This window comes from Osmia bicornis, chromosome 8, assembly GCF_907164935.1.
Source record: "Osmia bicornis bicornis chromosome 8, iOsmBic2.1, whole genome shotgun sequence".
Classification (NCBI taxonomy): domain Eukaryota; kingdom Metazoa; phylum Arthropoda; class Insecta; order Hymenoptera; family Megachilidae; genus Osmia; species Osmia bicornis.
Genome location: NC_060223.1, coordinates 6,583,972 through 6,605,311, shown reverse-complemented (window position 1 = coordinate 6,605,311; position 21,340 = coordinate 6,583,972). Strand labels below are relative to the sequence as shown.

General features: G+C 41.1%; 1 protein-coding gene across 13 annotated transcripts in view; it reads right to left on the bottom strand.

Annotated features, from left to right (window-relative positions):
* LOC114877207 (mediator of RNA polymerase II transcription subunit 12-like) overlaps nt 1-21,340 on the bottom strand; it is a 204,883-nt gene that overhangs the window by 39,265 nt on the left and 144,278 nt on the right. For 2 of the 13 annotated variants that reach the window (XM_029189488.2, XM_029189487.2), the window contains one exon: nt 15,887-15,946. The exons of the other annotated variants lie outside the window; for them this stretch is intronic. The gene's annotated coding sequence lies outside the window, so the exon portion shown is untranslated. The remainder of the gene's footprint in view (nt 1-15,886; nt 15,947-21,340) is intronic. 13 annotated transcript variants of the gene reach the window in all.

Sequence of the window (21,340 nt, the reverse complement as noted above, 5' to 3'; positions counted from 1 at the left end):
AAAAGCAAAACCAAATAGCTAGGAAAACAGTTTGGGAACAAGAGGTGAAGACAAGAATGAAATAATATTTTTAAAGGGTGAAAAATTATACTGGGAATAAATGGCCTTTGCAGAAAATTAAGAAAATTAATTTTGCAAACTAGATTTTTCTATGATAATATTTTGACAACAGACGTTGGTGACCACTGGAAAAATAGTATCTCGACAGAGAGAAAGAGATTTCTTTTCTATTGCTTCGAAAGTCGTCGGAAATCCTAGTTTCATCAAGACGAAGAAGAAAGAGTTTGTTACGGTCGCATGTGAATTCCGGGGAGGACATTTGAAGTTGATTGCGCCAAGGTGGCAAGACATCTGCTCCTTTATACACATCGAACAGCTTTTGCATGAACTGAAATTTCTTGAAGGGGAGCCAAGCAGAAAGATGGATTCTACTCGGCTTAAAATGCCGTCGTTTTCCAGGAAAATACAATCCTTCGGAGATTACGCGAGCCAACTTGCCTCTTCGAACAATGCGAACGATAAAACGACGCTTCGTTCTAATTTCAAAAAAAGAAAAATTAAAAAACCTCGATTTTTCCCATCGGAACATCGGCATGAACGGTCGCGTAATCAACGCTAAACAGAGGCAATAATTCGACGGTGAAGAGGTAGAAGGGCGATGGAAGGAGGAGGTACGCTTATTATCACGCGCGTAGCCATAGCAGGAGGATTGTCAAGAAGAGTAACGAGCTTCCTCGCGGTAAAACGGAGAAACGGGAATGGCGGCTGGTTTCCGCGGCCGTTTATTTCACGGAAGGTCGGCGTAGCCTCTCGTCTGGATGGACGCTTCTTTCAATGAATGTTGAATTGCTTCATCCACTGCAAAGCCATTTCCATTTAGGACCACCGAGTGGCCAGTCGTCGTCGTCGTCGTCGTCGTCCACTTTACCGGTGCCGCATACACAGACGTCCGATGCGGACTGTCGTCGACTGGCTAACGTATTGTACCGTCACATGCAACCTGGCTACGTCTCCGCAACATGTAAATTTTCCCTCGCAACATACGCGTAACTTTAAACTGCCCGGGACACCAGGATGAATACGAGTTTACGGCCGCGATCGGATACGGATAACGATTCCGACCCTACTTTCCTAATCGTCCTAAAGCACAAACTTTCCTAATTTCGTGATAGTTCGAAAACTTTTCTATTAACATGGTATTTTGTTAAGGAGAATGATTTCCTTTTTTTCAGCTAAGAAATTCAAAGTTTTATTCTGAACGAAGTTTCGAAAACTTGTTCGGGTATGCTCGAACGCCCCCGAGCGTTTAGATTATAACAAAAGCAGGAACGACACAGGGGGTAAGATCTGGGAAGTTCAGGATACACTTATGTCTCTAGGATAAAGCTGGTCGACGAGAGAGCGTGAGGAGGCGTAATCGATGGAGAAGAAAAGAGAACGAGACATACAGCAACAGGTTGCAAGTAGAAGTTGCGGATGTTAAACGAGAGAAGACAGCAGAGTGGCTCAAGGCGATCTGTATTGATTTCCTTATGAATGCTTAAATTACAAGTGTATCATTTCGCTTCTAATACCTCTTATACATTCTTCCTTTATTTTCCGTCTTGCCAATGAAGAATTTATCAAGTTTCATCGCGAGCATCGTGTAAACAGGATCGATTACAAGAAACGAGGTAACAAATTGAAAAGATGAAAAAAGAATTCAATGATCAAATGAAAAATTCACAAGTATAATTTAATATATATCAGCTATTGTGAAAGATAAACCCGTGTAATCGTAGAGTCAATGAATTTCCGATGGAACTGCCGTAATATTGAATTTCTCGAAGCAGCAGAAGGGAAAAACAGTTTAGTTGCCGGTAAAAGGTAGAGAAAAGCGAAGCGAAAGGAGAACGAGTGTAGCGAAGAAATTGCACCGAGGGAAAAAGACCTCTTCTCGACCTGAATTATGGTATAAGAATAAAAGTAATGCAACCACCGGCACGCGTACCACCCCCTAACGTGAATTCCACGTAATTACGTGGGCAAACAGTGGCGGCAGCTGAGCTCGGATTTTCCCTTACGAAACAAGAGGGAGAACTCTCGTGGCTAGGCAAAGTTGGAAGACAAAACCTACGGTGAAAAAGAGAGAAAACCTGGTTGGAAGAACAGGATACGTCGAGCATGAAGCCGGAAGTGAATGAAGGAGAGAGAGAGAGAGTTGCTGGTTGGAGAACGTTGGACGAAAAGAGGGCTCAAAGTACCTTGCTTAATTTTCATAAATACCAGCGTACTGTCTGGATGAATTCTCTTCAGGATAGCCATCCATCTTCTCGTTACGACGTATACAGGGCTTGGACGAAGTAATGGAAACACTTGTTACTCGTACAAAATTATTAAACGTACTTATTTTTCAATTTACAAGGGTTGGACGAAATAACAGGATACCAGAAGAATATTTTAAAATACTTGATTCTTATGAAGATTAATGAATAGAATTTTTATATACTTTTAGAAGATACCAGTATTTGTCATTCGCAACATCTCGCGAACGTTTTGAACGAACAAAACCGTGAACCCATCTTTCCCCTTTTTCTCTGATTCGATAGTCAACGCCAATCGCGAAAGCCACTCATCTTCGCTGCATTCAATTTGCTCCGAGTGACTTCCAATTATCCAGAGCACCAGGAATGAAATCCGGGTGAAGGTTGAGATCGTTTGTCATATACCGGTTCTGTTTGTCTATGAATATTTACGACAGGCCACCAGCCAGAATGCAGATTCTTTGTCGAGCGATGGTTCCAAAAAAGAGAGAAGAAAAAAATGTCGGAATAAGGCATCCCCTAAACCGAACGTAGACACTGGGGTTCGTTTTAAAATTGCAATTCTGAGATTCTAAAAAGAAATTGAAATAAATGAGAAATTTCGTATTAAATTCCAGTCATAATATGGCTTAATTAAGAATTCGATGCTTAATTAAATTCTAATTTGATTTTTGAAAATGAAAAATGAACTTATTTAAGAATTCTTTTTTTCTAATATTAAATATTGCAAGATTAAAAGTTTTCAAATTGCCGTGAATGGAGAGAATATCAGAAGAAAAGAATAAGATTTGTAATAAGGCGTGTAAATGAGGGGTGCAGAGAGTCGTAGAAAGCGCGGTATTGGGAGGATAGTAACTATTCGAGGAAGAAAGATAGAAAGAGGGTAGGGTATACGGTGTGCTGGCTAGTATATACCCCAGGGGTGTGATAGTCGTACGATGTATGGTTATTGGGCGGCTGGCGGCATCGATTCTCACAACGAGGGAGCCACAGATCACCCGGAAACTAAAACTCCCGCCGTACCACCCTCACCTCCATCGGCTTCCGCCGGTTGCCCTTCCTACTAGACAGATCACGCTTCCATCCCTTGGCTAAATACTTTATTAGAAAGTTATACGGTTTTCCCCTGGTGTTTCGGATTCGAATTCAGCCACGAAACACCAGCTGATCCGTGAAGCACTGCGAACTTGTTACACCTACAAAGTCCTACCGGTGTTTCACAGATTCTATAGAATTTACGTTCAGACATCACTTTTAGGGTGTCTGGATGGAGGATTTAAAAAATTCATATTTCTATTTAATCTACTGTATTACAGATTAATTAATAAATCAGTAGACTATCAAATTAAAATTGGGAGTCTCTCCATGGTCCGCCGGACGGCGCACAATTCTATATATTTATTCAATTTTTACAGATTCTAAGGTATTATCGTTATAATCCATCGCAGATTTCTCAGATTCCAGATTATTAATGACAACAGTGCTAATGAAAACCGATAGTTTCTTAATTACCGTGGACGAATATGCTTTCCGGTGGAATTGAATCTAATATATAGGATGTAATAGGGATGGGATACGGGGTCAATTGCGCGGCAATACTCCCGTCATCGTGTACAGAGTTTGTCAACCTTCTCGTGTTTGCGGATCCGTAAGTAATGCGAGAAGCAGGATACGAACGGGTGGTTCCATTCGCGTGTACCGCCAATAACGACGACTGAGAACACACCAAGCGTCAACAAGGAGTTTGCCAACGTCCCAGCGATCCATCGCGTTCCGCACCCTCGATCGATCCGGATCGCCCAATTGTCCACGCCTCGAATCGTTCTGAAACGTCTTAGATCGTGGAGTTTCGACAGAGACAATCTACACGACCATCTCCCAACAGCCTTTGTCTCGACTTCGGTTAAACTATCGATCCGGTAGAACCAAGTTACCTGCCTTTGACCAGTCTTCTTCCTTCCTTCTTCCTTCTACCAGACTAAAACTCTATTTATCAGCACCGATAACAAGATTACATGATTTATTATTGGTCTGAACCTTGGGATCCATCTGGATATTGTTGACAAAGAATCTGATAGTCAGTGACAAGAATCGCGTGGGCGATTGTCAACTGTTTAATAGCAAAAATATAAGTGGCATGAGGAGGAAGCTCAAAGTGTACCGAAAATAGCAATGCTATAAATGAGAATCTTGAAAGAATAGAGTGATAGAAAAATACATAAACAGGATTATCATTTTCTAGTAATATTCAATAATATATTGTAGTAAAATAAATTGGAGTAGAATGGAGAGGCTATTACTGGTCAACGCAATTGTAAGCTCATTATGCTTCGTGACAGGGTGCAGCAAAAGCGACAAAGGATATCATTCCCCCTCGAGCTAGGAAGTTCTCTCTGACGCGACTGATTTGTCAGAAATAACCCCACTGGATTATCGTTTGTTTAAATCTCAACATCTCACATCTGGCGAATACATAATTTTGCCCTTAAGAGATTCCAGATGAAAAGAACAAGTAACATTCCGTTCGTAATTGAAAATTTTCAATTAGTCAACGTTGTACTTAAAAGTATCAAAAATATTGTTTATGGAAAATTATTGATCATCGATTCGTTTCATTGCCACCCGTACATCCGTGAAACATACAAATGTTATGTCGAAGGGACATACACGGGTATAATTCGAATAGTAATTTAAGCACCGTGAATTCACAATAACCGTTACAATACGCCGCGAATGCTGTTTAATCAAATATGTGTTTACCTGGCAAATAACCTAGTGTGTAATTACTAATTACCTACGGAGATATTATACAAGGTACATTACGGATCGGTTGGATATTCATGTTTAACTGCAATACCCACAATTACTAAAGCGATCGATAGCTCATTCGTTATGGTTGTTTTAGCGTTGAATCTCTTATGGGTTACCTTTCGTTGTCTTCTTTTTAATTAACCACCTGGGAAACTGCTAATTATTAGGATCTATCTGGACACTTACCTGTAACAAACAAAATCAAATAGGAATATTAATTATTTGTTCATTCGTGTGTACTGTTTAAAATTATTAGAAACATGGAGGATTGTCCTAATTGGATCAATATTTTAATTTAGAGACAATTTATAGTTTATGATAGGTAAGATGGATTTTCTAGATTCCAAGTTGGTCGATTTGAATATTGCATTTCAGAACTGATTTATCCATTAGCTATCTAACATGAATATTAACCTCTGCAGTGCGGAAGTCAGCCATAGATCTGTCTTATATTCAACCGAGACTGTGACGCATGGGTCACAGTGGCCCCCTTTCTACAAATCACTTCAAGGATAACAAGACACCCGAGTATCGAAAAAAAAATGCAATATTTAATAAAGCAACGTTTACCTATAATAAATCTTAATACAGAAAAAGGATGTCTAATCGAAATATGCTTTGTTGTTTCTCGAGCAAGGAACAACTGCTTTATGACTCGCCACTGCAGATATACGGAATTTCACTATGACTTTCCCAACAGGTACCGTAAAATTAGAGCAGTCACTTAGCTACGGAAATTCTCCAATTTTATCTAATTAGAAGAATAATGCCAGCCAAATTAATCAACTAATCGAGGACACGCCTGTCTCCAAATACCGCGGCTCTTTGTGAAGGATAATTTTGCAAAAATCGGATTATTAAAACAAGTTAAATAAGTTTCTTAATTATTATCTATATCATTTTCGAACGATTACTACAATGAGCGTTAGTTGCGAAAGGGTTAAAGGGTGTAAAAGGTGGCTCTCTCCATGATCCGCCATTCAAAGGAGTTAGAAATAATCTTATCAGAAAAATACTATCTAATGGAACTTTCCATAGTTTTAACGCGTTGGAGGGTTAACGAATGACCATCGAATAATCGTGTAAAAACGCGAACGTGCCAAACGGAAGGTCTATCCGGAATCCTTCCCTCTTTTTCCCAGCTCGTTAAAAGATCGCATAAAGATTACTAATGGAATTCACACGGTTCTATGAAAGTTGGCCGTCATTGGTTGGTTAAGTTACCGGTGAACATTGGTAGGTTACATTAGCGAGTTTGCAGGTGTTGGCTAGATGAAAAATACGGGTCTCGAAGTGCATTTTAGCCGGGTGTAGGCAAGCCGAGGCTGGCTGGCTGATTGGAGAAAGCCCACGGGAGTCGTTTCGTTGACGTGGAGAGTCTTCGTCTGGGTCTTTTTGGATTCTTATTCCACGTATCCCCCGTTCCAGCGTTCTATCCTTTCCACCGACCGCCCTCTTCCTTCGCTCGGATCGTTTTACGCACCGAGTACACGTTTACACACGAAACGTGTGCAAATGGTAGACAGCAGCTCGGCCGAACCACTGGGGTACGCTTTTCGTTGCCGTTCGGTCTTGTGAAAATTTTAGAACCGGAGATACAGCGGCGAAGAAGTTCGAAACACGGTCGAAGAAAAGAGCCGGAGAGATGAGATCGCTGTGAATACGTACACACGTAGGCTGCAACGAAACGGGAGTTCGCGTTCGAATTTCGCGTCTGCGACCTTTTAATAAATTAAAGGACCTTCTTGGCCGAATGGCTGCGCCGGGAATTGTTTATACCGCCTTCAAAATGAATTTCTCATTTTCCGCCGCCCCGAACGACCGAACCGTGTTGACCTTTTCTCCTGTGTTTACAGGAGGAGTCAAGAAAAATGTATCAATTTTACCTTTTTCTTCATTGAAATATTAATACAGAAGATTTAATCAGCGCAATTTTCTAAATCAAATATCCGATAATAGCTTTGTATATTAATCAACTTATATCGTAACACTACTGTTAATTGCAATTATTCATTAAGCACCCTATGCACCATGAAAATGCATAATAATTTTATGTAAATCAATTTAAATTTATTCATTTATTCGCGTCGATAATATTTTTTCATCGACTTTGCATAATAATGCAGGTAAATATATAATACATACATTAACCTTCGGATGGCGGACCACGGGGAGAGACCCAATTTTAATTTAATTTCGTATTTTCCCTCTGGTGCAACTGTAATAGTTGCATTAAATAAAATTGTCGATGGTTAAAGGAAGAACGAAAAGAGGAATCGTAAACTTGCTACTCGAAGGTAGAACAAATACCACCCCGATGCATCTTTGAAAGTGCATAGCGAACCGAACCGATCTATTTTAGACAATATCAAAGATTCTTATATCGTATTCAAACAATTCGCTCTTGAGCATACAACGTACTCCGTGTATTTCTCTCTTTGCCGAAAGAGGTTTCAATAAAATTCGCGGAGAAGAGAGCTAGCAAACGTTGAAAGAGCGAAGAAAGACGTCCTTTGAAGTGGTCTGTATGTACCTGTCGTTATGGAATTCCTTCTTTTGATATCATGTTGCATTCATCTTGTCCTGATAAGCCTCGAATAAGCTAGCATAAAAAGTGGCTTAACGTAAGCCGGATGGAAGTGACGGAATGTGGGACTAGGAAACCGTGGACGTTATCTTCGTCCTTTCTGTCGGATCCCCCGAAAAAAATTACGTTTCATTCGCGAAGGATAAATAAATACGTCGTTTCGATAAATAACTCTCAATTTAAAAAACGTCGACGGAAAACGGCAAGGTTCCTTTACGAGTGCACTTGTTCGTGGTACATCTATTTACCGTGAAAAATAAAAATTGCCCCGACCTCTCAAACACTCCATTCCCAACGGGAACAGTTCGTCCTTTTAATTTCTTCCATGTACAGTTTATTCATTACAGGATGGAGTATCCTCCGCGAAACCGAATTTACCATTTTGCAGCAAGGGTTGAGAATGAAACCGGGAATCTAACCCAGAAATTCGTCGGTACTGCTCGACGAAACAGGAACAAACGAGGGTCTTTTTTTTTCCCTCTTCCTCTCTCTCTCCCTCGCTCCTTGCCGTGCTGCAAGGACCTCACAATATCCAATTCCGACGGAAGCACGCCGGCTGCAGCGAAAATTATTTCGAAACGACCGGCTGAAGCTTGCTTCGAATTCGTAATAACGACGACGGTGAATGGCAACGGGAAGTCGCTATTGACGAAACGGAAACGAGAGAGCTGTGCACGCTGGGCGTACGTACGAAGACACAGAGCTTTCTGGAAGAGAACAGAAAATAGACATGGACGAAAGAAAAAGGGGTGAGGGAAAGAGAGAGAGAAAAAAAGTAGATTGTTAAAGCGTATATAGGGCGAAAAGTTGGATGGGAACATCGGTTCAGAAATGAACGAGCTTCGAATACAATGAATGCTAATCAAACACCGATACCGCAGATTTGTTTGAAAACAAATTCTCCAATTTAAAAAAGGAAAACAAACGATACCTATCTGCCCGGGAATCGAGAAATTCTAATTTCACGTACGCGATCAATTGGCCTCTAATCGAGCCAGGTAGCAGCGCGTGAAATTAATTTGCAGAGGGGCGGTTACCAGCGACCGTGCTTTATTCTCGTTATTCACCGACACAAAGAAGGTTTCCAAGGAAGTCGCGTGCGAGCATCAGCATAGAGGGACAAGCTGCCGTGTTTTATACGACTCGTTAGGCGCCAGGATGGCTGATCCGGCCGTGGAAGTCGTCGTGCTGGCGCGGTTTCCTTTCCGCGACCCACTCCTCCGTGGCGAGCGTTCTCTATCGTTCGCTTCCGTAGCTCGGTTATGTGTATATACGGTTACGACAGAATGGAACCCGGTCGAGGTCAAACCTCGACACCGTAAGAAGTAACTGGTAACCTGCAAATTATTTGCCAGGATGGTGCAATCGTACCGAGTCCGCGTGCACCCATCTCCCTCTGATTCGCCCATAAGAGAAATCTTTACCAGCATGCAAACAATGCCTGGCGATTATGTCCACCATCCAATCGCTCGCTGTTTGCCGTAAGAATGTTCCCCCGGTCGAGAGCCAGGTGGAGGGATGCGATCGACGAAGGGTGTTCAGGTTACCGAGTGCAGCCAGCCAGGTCTAGAAATGCAGGCAGAAGCCGCGGTGAATCCGGATCAGGGGGTATCCACGGAATGTGTCCCTACCCTGTTTCAACCTCTGCACCGATTGTGCACTCGTGGACCCTTGGGCTCGCGGTATTAAGCGCGCGCGAACACGCACGCACCCATACACGGTCTCCCTAAGACGGAACGTGGACAACGCCGGTATCGGGGCGTATAGTGCGTTTCCGTGTGTACGGATGCGTTTGTGCCCGCTCGAACGCACGGGAACAAGGAGCACCGGGCGTGTAAGTGGACTAGTAAATGCGCAAGGGATACACGTTGGACGGAACAGTTGGGGATACACGTTGGTGAATCGTAGGGGGGTGAACGAGGTGGCGGTGAACGGTCTGTTCAGCGAGGCGGGGTGCGGGCGGCAGGCAATAGCCAGAGTGGCGCCGCGACTCCCGTGACGTCTGTCGGCGCGTCGGCCAATCAATAGCATCCCCATGGCAACCACAGATAACATCGAACACACACCGTGCCGCACAAGCACGCCGCCTTTCGGCCACTAGCTACTTCCTTCCACCGATATGCCTGGACGAAAGGTCCTATCCAGAGCTACCAGCTTTCTTTCAACCCCCTCGCGCGCGCCCACCATCCTTTCTATCTTCTATTTTTCACCCTTTCTACCCTCGCTATACCACCCTCAACCCTCTTGCTTACTTTCCTCGTAATCGTTTCTTTCGTACCACTGCTGGATAGCTTCGAGTACGTTCAGTTTCATTTTTAACCCCTTCGCTAGAAACGAGAATAGAAATAGAGTGTCCTTCTATGCTTTCAGTCAGCCGACGAAATTGTTTTTCAACGATTGTTAGTCAGGAAGTTAATACGGCTTTACGCTTCTCGATTTTCGTGGATCTGATCTAATTGTCAGTTAAGGAAGCCTTTTAGGAGCAGCATCGAACGAGCTGTAACTGATCCTTCGCTGAATATCATACCAATTACCCTTAATGTCTCGGGTAGCATTTAGTCTCGTTCGAAACTCACGTGTCTGAGTCTCGCGAATGGTGTAGAGAAACTTAGGAGGATCAGCCTTTAAATAAAATAAAATTGTCGATCGAGAAATGCAGTTCGAATCGTCGAGCACCGTTGGGAATCGATCGATCGCTCACCGACTCTCATCCCCCGTTGCTTGTTGCTTTCTATATTTCATTCGCTCGAAATGCAAACTTAAGTAGTTCTTTCCGCAAATAACGAACTGTCTCGACTTAATCGATTCCGTGCTCGAGCTCTCGATTTTCCTCTCGAGATTATTCCACTCGTGCATAAGGAGAGTTTCTCCGTTTTGCTGCTCCCGGCCAAATTGCGGCGCTGCTCTATCGCCTAATTGCGTTTACTCGACGAAAAGTTCATAGACGGAATTCTTAGTACCCGATGCTCCTCCACCGAATACCGTCTTCTATTACGAATCGTTTAACATCTTCAAAAACATTCCTACCGTCGAAAGTATCACTCGAATATTAAGTGTTTACACGGTGGAAAAAGTTGCAAAGTGTACAAATGGTAACAAGACGAAGGCTGTTACGCGAACGTAAATTAAAGAGGAAAGGAGGAGAATTTGATTTTTATGTTGCGGTGAGATAAGATAAAGGGAAGCATAAAATTTCCATGTAAATGTTAGCAATTTTGAGTAAGGTCTTTCTGGACGAAGAAACCCAGAGCCAAAGTGGACGGTGATTTAACGGGTTGTTTTCGCAAATTGTACCCGCACCCCTGGCCTGCTAACTAATAATTCGATTTTAGGAGCGACCGTGTTGAGTGCTTCCCTCCCTCGCGTGGGTGCGAAGCGACGCGACGCGACGAGCAGCTGGAAAGCGTCACGGCGCCACTCGGGCTGCCGCCCCATTCCCCTGTCGCGCTCTATAGCCTCGCTCGTTCGTTCTTTCATCTGTTCGTTCGTGCTGGCCGATCAGCTGGTCGAAAACGTCAGGATTGCAGAATGCCTGGACTTGGTCCAACCGGGTTACTGCTTTGCTTTCACCATATCCCATCGGTTTCTACCAACTCCCCCGACCGCTTACATTGGCTCGTCTTCTTTGTTCAACATTTCTTGCGTCTCCCTTTCGCCATGCATTTCTCTACCAAATGTGTAGACGCAGCGGTGCGCGTCGACGAATATTGAATTATTCTGTAAATTTTTATTACACCATGCTGGAATGAATTTTTATCACGATTCCTGTTCTACTTCCACTTGATGGTTTCATTTGTAACTTTTATTATTATTCTTTTCCTTGTAATCATTCGTTTATTTAAATGCCGATTCATTTTCCTTTATCTTTCTGTCATATTAACGCCAGGGGTTGTTATTTTCCTATCTTCATTTTCCTTGCCCATTTCAGAATCAGGTCAAACTACTGACTAATCACATTTCCACTTTAAACGCCTCAGCTATGTTTGTCTCACTCCTGTTTATACCAATCGTACGTTATATTTATCTAACGCTTTTATCAGCCTACGTTAATCATTGTCTTACCGCCTTCTCGTTCATCATTTTCATTATCTTCAATGTACTAGAGCCCAACCACTTCACCTGTTATCTGCTTCTTATTTATTATTATGATCTAGCTGTTACTTTTACGATTAAAATCGCCTGTTTCGCTAGAAAATCCATTTGTTACATCGATCCCTCAAGTACGCATATATATAGCGTGTTCATATTTGATACAATATTCAAGAGAATTTAAAGAAAAATAGCGAAAGAGATTACTAATGCAACCTATAAACTGAAAGATACTGAAGCACGGACCTCAAAGAGGTACTTGTAAATCAAAGGCTTCCGCAGGAGTTACAATACACCCATCCCTGTTTCTACTTTATTTTCTGTCCCAGCTGCGCATGTACGGTAACCCACATCGAATGCATTTAAAAAAAAAAAGAAAAAAGAAAAAGAATTTCAAGCGGAACGAAACTTTCGGTGCTTTATCAATAAAGGGAGGAAACGTTTCGCGAGGAAATAAGGGCGAGGTAGAGAAGAAAAACACGAAGGCACCTTCTTACAAGTCGAACCGTGCGTCGCTGGAATTCTAGAATAAACAAAAATGGATCCCTTCCCCAGCCGCTTTATATCCCGTGGCGAATGTCTGACGCGAAGAAGAATCCAGAAACACGAGCAAGCTCGTAAATCAAACGTGTCTGCACTTCGTACCACGAGAGTCGAATCCGTAAACCTTGCGCCCCTTTAATCCCACATCCATTATTGGTACGTCACGAATAAGAGGGTGCTTTCTTCGCCCACCGAGAGCACCGCCATTACCAACGTCATCGCCAGTCAGCCAGTCGTGTTCGGGATGCGACGTACCAAGGATGGTTGGCGAAGGAAAAGGGGGGTTTCTCGATGGGACCAGCCATTATTTCCTCTCCTGGCATTCGATGTTGAGGGCCCAGGGCATTCCAAACGTTTGATTGAAAATTTCTTGAGACTCGACGATGGTATGCGCAATAGGCATCGCGTGGTACGCCGTCTGGCGAACGGCTTTATCCTTCGATGGATAAAAAAAGAATCGAGAAGGGAATCGATCTATTTAACATCCAGGATCGTTGACTTAAATAGAATTTTTTCTCTGAGACGAGACAAGTTGCATTTAGCAATTTTAACAGCTACTTTCGTCCATTACCATAGACATAATGAAATTCAAAGCTGGGAATAGTTAACTGTCAGCTCTATTTCGAAACAAAAGGAGCGAAAAGTATCAAAGACAATGGACTAATCCGTTATGTGGCTTATTACAGTTTTTTCCCCCCTCCCTCTCGTTCGTTGCATCTGCCGCACTTCCTCCCTTGACGGAAGAACAAAAGCTGTTTCTTCTGCTTGTAACAAGTTGCCGTCGGTTATACGAAAAGTTCGGCCAGAAAGTAACGTACCATGGATACCGGCGAAATTACCAATAATTACACCCATGATTTATTACCTCCCCGAACTATTTGCAACAAGTTTCTGATATTATGTATACAGGAATTCTGAATATTAATAAATGTTCCGACGTACATCTGTGCTATCTAACAGGGCTAATAAATAAACGTTTACTAGTGAAGATTGAATAACATTACCATTTTACTGGTAATTTAAGGCAGAAAATTAATAGGAAATATTGAAAAATTAATTCTTCCTATCTTTAATAATTAGAACTTCAAGATGGCAAATGTTATATAATTTCTTCTGATATTGGAATGATATTGACGGCAGGATACGCGATATCCTGATCGGGGACGATGAAATAAAGAAGTGTAAATAGGCGGTTTACCTTCGGGTCTAATTGATTCTAGTTAAGCGTTTAATCGCTAAGCGAATATTGCTCAATCGACGGCAAAGCAATAATAGTAGATATCGAATGATCGTGAAGCAATCGATCTTGAACGAGGTTGCGTTAATGGAAAATGAAATTGTGGTCCGAGTATTATCCAGAGAATTTGGATTATCCTGACGCGCGTAATAGAAACCCCATTAGCACCGGCATACTGTTTCTAGCCTCGTCCAAGATTGCCCGTATCCGATTAATGCTAAAAGTAACGATAATTGCTATGATTAACTGCTCTATATCACCGAAATTCGCGCAACCTCTGGCCAGTTACGGAAGTGACGCGACCACTGCGAACCATGACCAATTATGCCCGTCCATCGACGAGTGGTTTCCGCTGAAGCGAAGGAAATTGTGAAAAACCGCAACAATTTTACAGCTGCGCGCGTGTTAACGCGAATACGAATGGTAAATTGAACGATCGAAAGAGCGGACCATGGAGAGAGACGGGATTTTTAATTTTCTAATTTAAGCTTTAGAGATGCATATCATATTTTTTTAATTACTAAATGTATAATAGAGATGATTGGAGTGCGTAATTTTCGTCTGACCACCGAGTAAATTCTAACGATAACTTCAATAAGCAATTTACTTGGGAGAGCTACTTACGCCCTAGAAGGGAGTTTTCTCGATGGAGAGGAGCCCTTAATCCGTATATACCGCATTGAGAAACGTGTCCGAGAAAGTCGCTCGTAAACCTGCTGACTCAGGATACGATACAGATAATTCCATTAAACGCGATCCAACACCGACGGATACACTCTGAAAATCTTTTCCCTCTTGCTCGTTTCAAATGTGGTCATTACTTCAAAAGTAATTGAAATTGAAACCCGTATCTTTCAGGAAATAAAAGTCAGAAAAAAAGAATTACTTTTGATCTAAAAAGAAAATTTTCTACAAATATTTATGATTGCTTAAAAGTTGTTTCTACTGGTGATCTTTTAGAATAAGAAATGTTGCGACAGAGATATAAATAAAAGATGACTATAAATATCCATAACTCGAAATCCCTTTATTCAATTTTACGTTTTATCGTCACGATACCGCCGCGATGTCCCAAACGTAAATTGGTAGATAGGTAGAAGTTTACGGGCAATATTATCTAATTTACGGTAAGACCAGTCACAGATACGATTAAATAGGCTACAGTCACGCATTTGCCGCGTACCACGACAACCTTTCGTAAACAACCACCATTTAATGTTCAGAAAAATTAAAATTTCACTTTTCACGCGTTTATATTTTTCTAGAAAAAAATTCTATTATCTACTGTTAATAGTTGCAATTAAATTGCAAAGCTAAGTAATTGTATTTTCTTAAGAATTCTTATTAACGTCTGCCGCACCAAATATTGACTACTTCTACTGCGGCAGACAACGCGCCAAGGGGTAATTCTACTGCAAAATTTAGACTGAATTGTTTTATAAATTAAATTAACTTGCGAACATTAGAATTTGATTATTGACACGTTCATGTTTTTAGAATGATTGTTTTCCAATAATTCTTATTAAGATCTGTCGGAATAAATATTGACTTCTTCCACTGCGGCAGTCGACGCGCCTCAGGAATAATTCTATAATATAATTTACTGTAATTTTTTTGTAATGAGGAGTATTGTTAAAATAAGCTGTCTATATGTATTATTTTTTGAAGTTAATAAAGTTATTTTATAACAATATAAGACTGAGAATAATTCACTCCAATTACCCGAACGATCTAAATAAGAGTAGTACAATTTTTTCCTCAAATTCATTAAACAATTAGCTATCTTCATAATGGTTGAACGAAAGAAATATTGAGAAAACAAGGAGGGAGGAATTAAATGAGATCGCCGTCGGCTTGTTAGCCCGAGAAACGCGTGAATTGGTAACTTTTTCACCGCATCGTACGAAATGATTTATAGCCAACGAGTTTTTACCTATTCCAGCTCTAAAATGACAGACCAGCTAATTAACTCCGCTATTGTTTGCCCCCTCACCACCCACCGTTCCCTCGTCCACGTAGTCGCAAAACTATTATTACTCACGCTACGTTACTTCCCGGTAATTAACGAACACAATCCGAATGTTCTGACAGGAAAGGGGAATGACTTTGCTCTATCCTGTTCTTTGCCACGACCACCTTGGTAAACGTTCCTTCATTCACTAGGGATACACTGATACTAATAGTATCACTGAAATCGAATAACAAGGCCATACTGAAAGTACATTCAAAGTTAAAAGCGAGTATTCGCGAAAATTCAGAATTCGAACGATATCTATCCTCACTTTTTACTTTGACTACAAATGACTAAAATCTCACCTATTTTCTGCTGAATTTTTTTATGTTATACCTCCAAGTGTATCGAAAATATCAGCTTACCTGAAACAGAAAAGAAATTATTTTGTTAGTACTATATTTAATCGAGTATCGTGATATTATCATTGAACAGTGATAAGATCGGATCCGAAACAAGAGCGATGAGTTTAGATGAAATAATAGAAATCTCGTTACGGTGTGGCATAAATTCGCAAATAATTAATTAGTAATATGAGAAAGGTTCGCTAACGGCCAGTTAGCCGGGTCCTTTCTATGCAAGCTTTCCTTGATATCGGAGTTTGAAATTGGAGCACCTTTCTGTACCCTTCTCCAATTTCCTTACCGTCATCATCCTCTGGTTTTCCTAGCTCCTCGATCCTCCACCAAGACATGGAACGTGTTATCAGTTTGATATCGGTGTTTACCTCATTATACTAATTATTCAAATCGTCCGATAAACATTACGTTAAACCTCAACGCATTTGATAATGTCCGGTTGCTATTAATCATTGCCTTGCCAATTAAGCAAGGTAGGTTCATTTTGCTAATTATAATATTTTGCTTCTAAGTAAATTTCAAACGCACTTGATATTTTCACTGACAAAATTATGAAAACTATACGATATTATTGAAAATGAATTACAATTAACGAAACAAGGTAGAAAAATTAGAGAGCCAGATCGGAATATCGAAATTTCATTAAGAGACGAAACGACCCCCCGCGAAGAAATTTCCTCTAACACGGATAAATGGAAATAAAGGGAAAAAAGGTATTCGACGAACACGAACGAGTGCAACTTCGTTGAGACACTGGAAGCAGGCAAAACGTGAGAGAGATACGCGCCAAGGGGTCAAAGGGCGTCCGTTAAGGGTCCTGAAACCCCTTAGTTTTAGAGATGCTCGACGCATTTCGGAAAACTCCAGTTCAGCCGGGCTTATAGTTGAAGTTTGATACGACGTTGACGGTGTGCGCGTTTAGTGAAACGGGTGGGACTCTGCACGCGGTATGAATAAAACATTTTCAGCCTCGTAAAACCGTATTCCTCCTTCTTTCTTCGTCTTTTCTCCTTTTCTTTCTCTCTCTCCTTTGGACAGACTACGACATTACTCTCTCACTCGTGTGATCACGAAACCATTAGCGTGACAGCGTGAACAAACGTTCCGGTAGATCAAGTCTGGATAACTCGTACCCTTTGGCATCGGGCACCTCCCGGTTGCCCTTGGGCAAAGGGATGGCCAGAAGGCGGTGATGTTAAAAGCCATTAAAGAAAGTAGAGAAACTATTGGAATTTCAATCTTAAAATTGAAATAAAATATAAATTCTTTGAAATTTGTTAATCAACACAGGAGATTCTACAATGTTAATTGTAAGAAGATAAATTCTTCTGTGAGAAGAAGAAAAATGATTCAATGTTTCGCAGGTTTTGAAAGGAAAGTAAATAGAAGCAACAATATTACTGTACGTTCAATCATGAAATGATAAGAGGGAAGGGGAAAAAGTGTAACGCGCGAAAGTAGCGCACACATAATAGATAACGATATCGGTTCAATTGTTCGTGTAATATAGCGTAATATCGTTTCTCAGATCCGATTCAAAGTTTTCGAGGGAAGTGGAAACGAGAAGTTACAATGGAAATTATAGCCGGTGCACGGCTGAACGCCGCAGCTGCAAGGGAAACAGGGTGAATCAAACTTAATAATGCCACTGAAACACCTGTTTGCCGGTTCTACGCTTCCCTCCTACCTTCGTTCACCTAGGTGTAACGGGATTGCTCGTAAAACACTATTGATCTTATTTTATTAAAACTTACCTATCTCATCGAGAAATATTGCTCACCCCTCTGTCACAAATTTTCTTCAATCTCTTTACACGATCAAAGAGAAACGAATTTTTCCTTTAAATTTCTTATTTCTTATTTATTATTAGGTGTTCAAATTAATTTGATACCTGTAGCATTTCAACCCTCGGATGGCGGACCCTGGAGAGAGCCTCAATTTTAATTGCAATCTGTACTTCATATGATTTTAATTTTCCAAATTTTATACTGTTTCTTTAAAAATTATATATTTAACTTTAAGTTAAAAAAACTTCAATTAAAAAAAAGGCACACAATTAATTTGTACACTCAATACACCCATAATTCATCCATTAGATATCCATGTATTAATTATATTTTTGTAGAGTTCGATTTGAAACATAAAAATGATATCTTTTATCAGATAACTGAAACTCTTATCAAATGTTATCGCCATATCTATTTCTCTGAGTATCACATTTGCTACCGAATAGCTAATTAATAAAAATAATCGAAGAAAGGCAGCCGTATCGGAAGTCGTACAGACGGTGTATATTCAGAATAATAAAAATAATTATTCAAGATACGATTTTCCGTATCTTCGTCGAATTTACTTAACGCGAAGGAGATGAGGTATCGACTGGAGAATTCAATTACCTCGGCCATTGAAATATCACGTAATCTCGCCGTTCGGGAGATCGGTTGAAAAGTTTCCAGGGCAGACGAGTTTGCTTGAAAATTACGGTGGTCGAGCGATTCTACGCTGGTACAGCTGCTAGCAAAGAAACGGAATCAAACTTAATTTCGCCCCAGACACCTGGCTGCGCCGTAGGCCGTGCGAGGAGTATCTCTTACCCATGGCGTTTCATTGCCAGCCGGGAACCTTAGACATCCCCCAGCCCACCTAACTGACCGTGAAATATCATTCCGCAATTTCGTTTAATTAAAATCTGATTCAAAGTTCGCGAACGACCCGCCCGTCCTGGATAATACTCGTTACGCCGGCTGCGGTTAATGCATCAGCGGAACAGTTTCGCTTACTCCTGCTCTTAGAGCCAGCCTATTTCTGTCAGATCACTTCTGAAGTCTTTGGAGAACTTTATTGTTAAATTAAACATCTGTTTCCGTGTTTTACTATCGTTTCTTCCTAACATTCCAACGACCAAACTTGGCTACTTTTGAATTAAAAACAAAATTCTCGTGTTACGTTGAAAATTTTGATTTTAATTAAGGAACTAACGTTGGAATAAAATTTCCAAGAAATTACACGTGTAAACTAGGTGCAGTGGCACGTTTCTTCAGAGGATTCCTCTAGTCCCCTGTCATTTGGTCCATCAGTGTATATCTCGTAAGTACACATCGGACTCCCTTAAGAGATGTCCTAAAACTGTCGCGTAATAAAAGTTCGAGAGCCATAAAATATCGTCACCAGCACTTCGTTCCCCTATCAGTTCTCTATCCATGGTCCCTCGACAGATAGGACTCAGGTACATAAAGCGAGTATTCCGGTCGATTGAAATATAACCGGGAATATATTTCTTTACGTCACTGTCCAATACCTATACATATTATACGACACGGTGCCCCTGTACGATTAAACTTTGACGTTCGTATTGCCTCTCGACTACCGTTTCATGCCGTGGGGGGCCCTTCGGATCTTTCGGAATTATTGAAAAATATCTGCCGTAATTCTTGCCGAATAGCTCTATCCCTAAAATAAAAGCCACAAAATAAAATTTATACCCCGGTTCGGGGGTGCCTACTTTTTGAAATTACCGAACATCATTCATTTTCATCGATTAAATCATGTATCATTTTTAGGAAACTGTGACTTCAAATCTTTGGAAAAATTAATAAGAAAATTAGGTAATTTTTTAAAGAAGCTACGTGAAGATATAGTCAAAAATTTGGAAATTAGGCGGACCATGGAGAGAGCCTCTTATTCCATTTTCTAAATTTTACACCGTTTAACCCTTTCTGTAGTCATTGTTCAAAAGGTAACTCGCGTGAAAATGGAGCAAGATTTTTCTCATTTTCAGAAGTCGTACATTATGTTCAACGGCAATATGCCAGCAATAAATATAAGGTAATGTATTCTATGCGCATGGTTTACAAACAGAACACGGGAGCAGAGCTGAATCGGCCTCAGCGACGATTACCAAGGGTAGTCCGCCTGGGTATTAAGGCAATAATCGTATAACAAAGGACGGTCACCTGATGGTCCTTCCGGGTGGAATATGGACACGCTTTGTTGGCGGAAAATTTGTACGGTGGATCTATGAAAATGACGAAGAGGATCAAAGTCGGTCTGCAAATTATTCACAAATTGTCTACGTGACAAATGGACATGGGAATAATCAAGGAAAAAGAAAAATCGCTGCTGTTTAAGTCTCTGCTTTGTGCACCAAGTACAAAGTACTTAGAAATGGTGGCAAGATTTTGTTACATATTTTATTTTACCTTTGCATTTTGCAGAGAATTTTGCTCGCCTTTGGGAGAAATTTACAGGGTTGAATATTTCAGAAAATTATTAAATACGAACAGGATTTATTATTAATATCTGTTTACTTTGTTTCCCTATTCAAACCAAGTTTATGTGTCCCTGGTTGGCCCTTTGTCGCCGTTTAAAAAAGGATCAGAGAGAGAGGAAAAGAGACACGGCTAGCGGAAGAGGAAACCGTTCGAAGAGTGAAGTAAGCCGACGAATTTATTAACTTTAAAAGCTGGCTGCAATGCCGCCTTGTTGGAGGCGCTTTCATGGCTTTACGAGTTACCCCCTGCTACCTTCCCAACCGACTATCACCATTCCCGTGCCACCCCTATCCATGATGCTCAACTTATAATTTTCTTTGAAGCTTCGTGGCTTATCGATTAGCCTTTATGATTGGAATTTGTAATAACTTTCGATCCGTTCGTGCCGTTTCACCGCACGATGGTCCCGCTTGCAGCCGAGAGTGGCTGCACCTTTCGGATTTCATATCGGCCCGGTGCTACTCCAACGACAGGGTATGGCCAGATCCAATAATGGAGTCACAAAGATTTACTTCCTACTTTACTGGTCCTTACGCCGTTTTAGTCGATAACAGACTGGAAGAAAGAACTCCAATTACCAATGGTACCATTTCTCTTTCTTAGAGACTACAAGCATGAATCTTATAAAAGTCCACCTCGAGGACCAGAGTTTAAGTCCCGTGCGTTGCCGACCTTCCGGAAGAATTCTTATCGTGGGGCAAGTTTGTAAGTTTCAATTTCATTTATCTAATGGTACCGAGGGCCAAAAATCTAAGTCTCATTCAGGAAAGGAGGACCAAAGCCCAGAGGGATTCTTGGAATCTATAACAAGTACCTTCAAACAGAAGGAACTATTTCGAAGTCGCTAAATAGTTTCACTTCAAAAAATGCAATAAAATAATCAAAAGGTAAAGATATATATATCCGTATCCATGAAGATGTTAGGCAGAGTTGGTAAAGGGAAGTTAGGTACTCGCAACGCGGAACAATGTTTCACGCAAGATGAATTGTGGCTCGAAAACGGTGAGGACGAGACGGTGCGGTCAGCCGCGCTCGAAAATGAATCCTTGAGGAAGATATTATATCCGGCTGATCCCAATCCATTCCAAAGGATAAGAGAATGATGTAAGGAGGCACAAGGGGTTGCCTG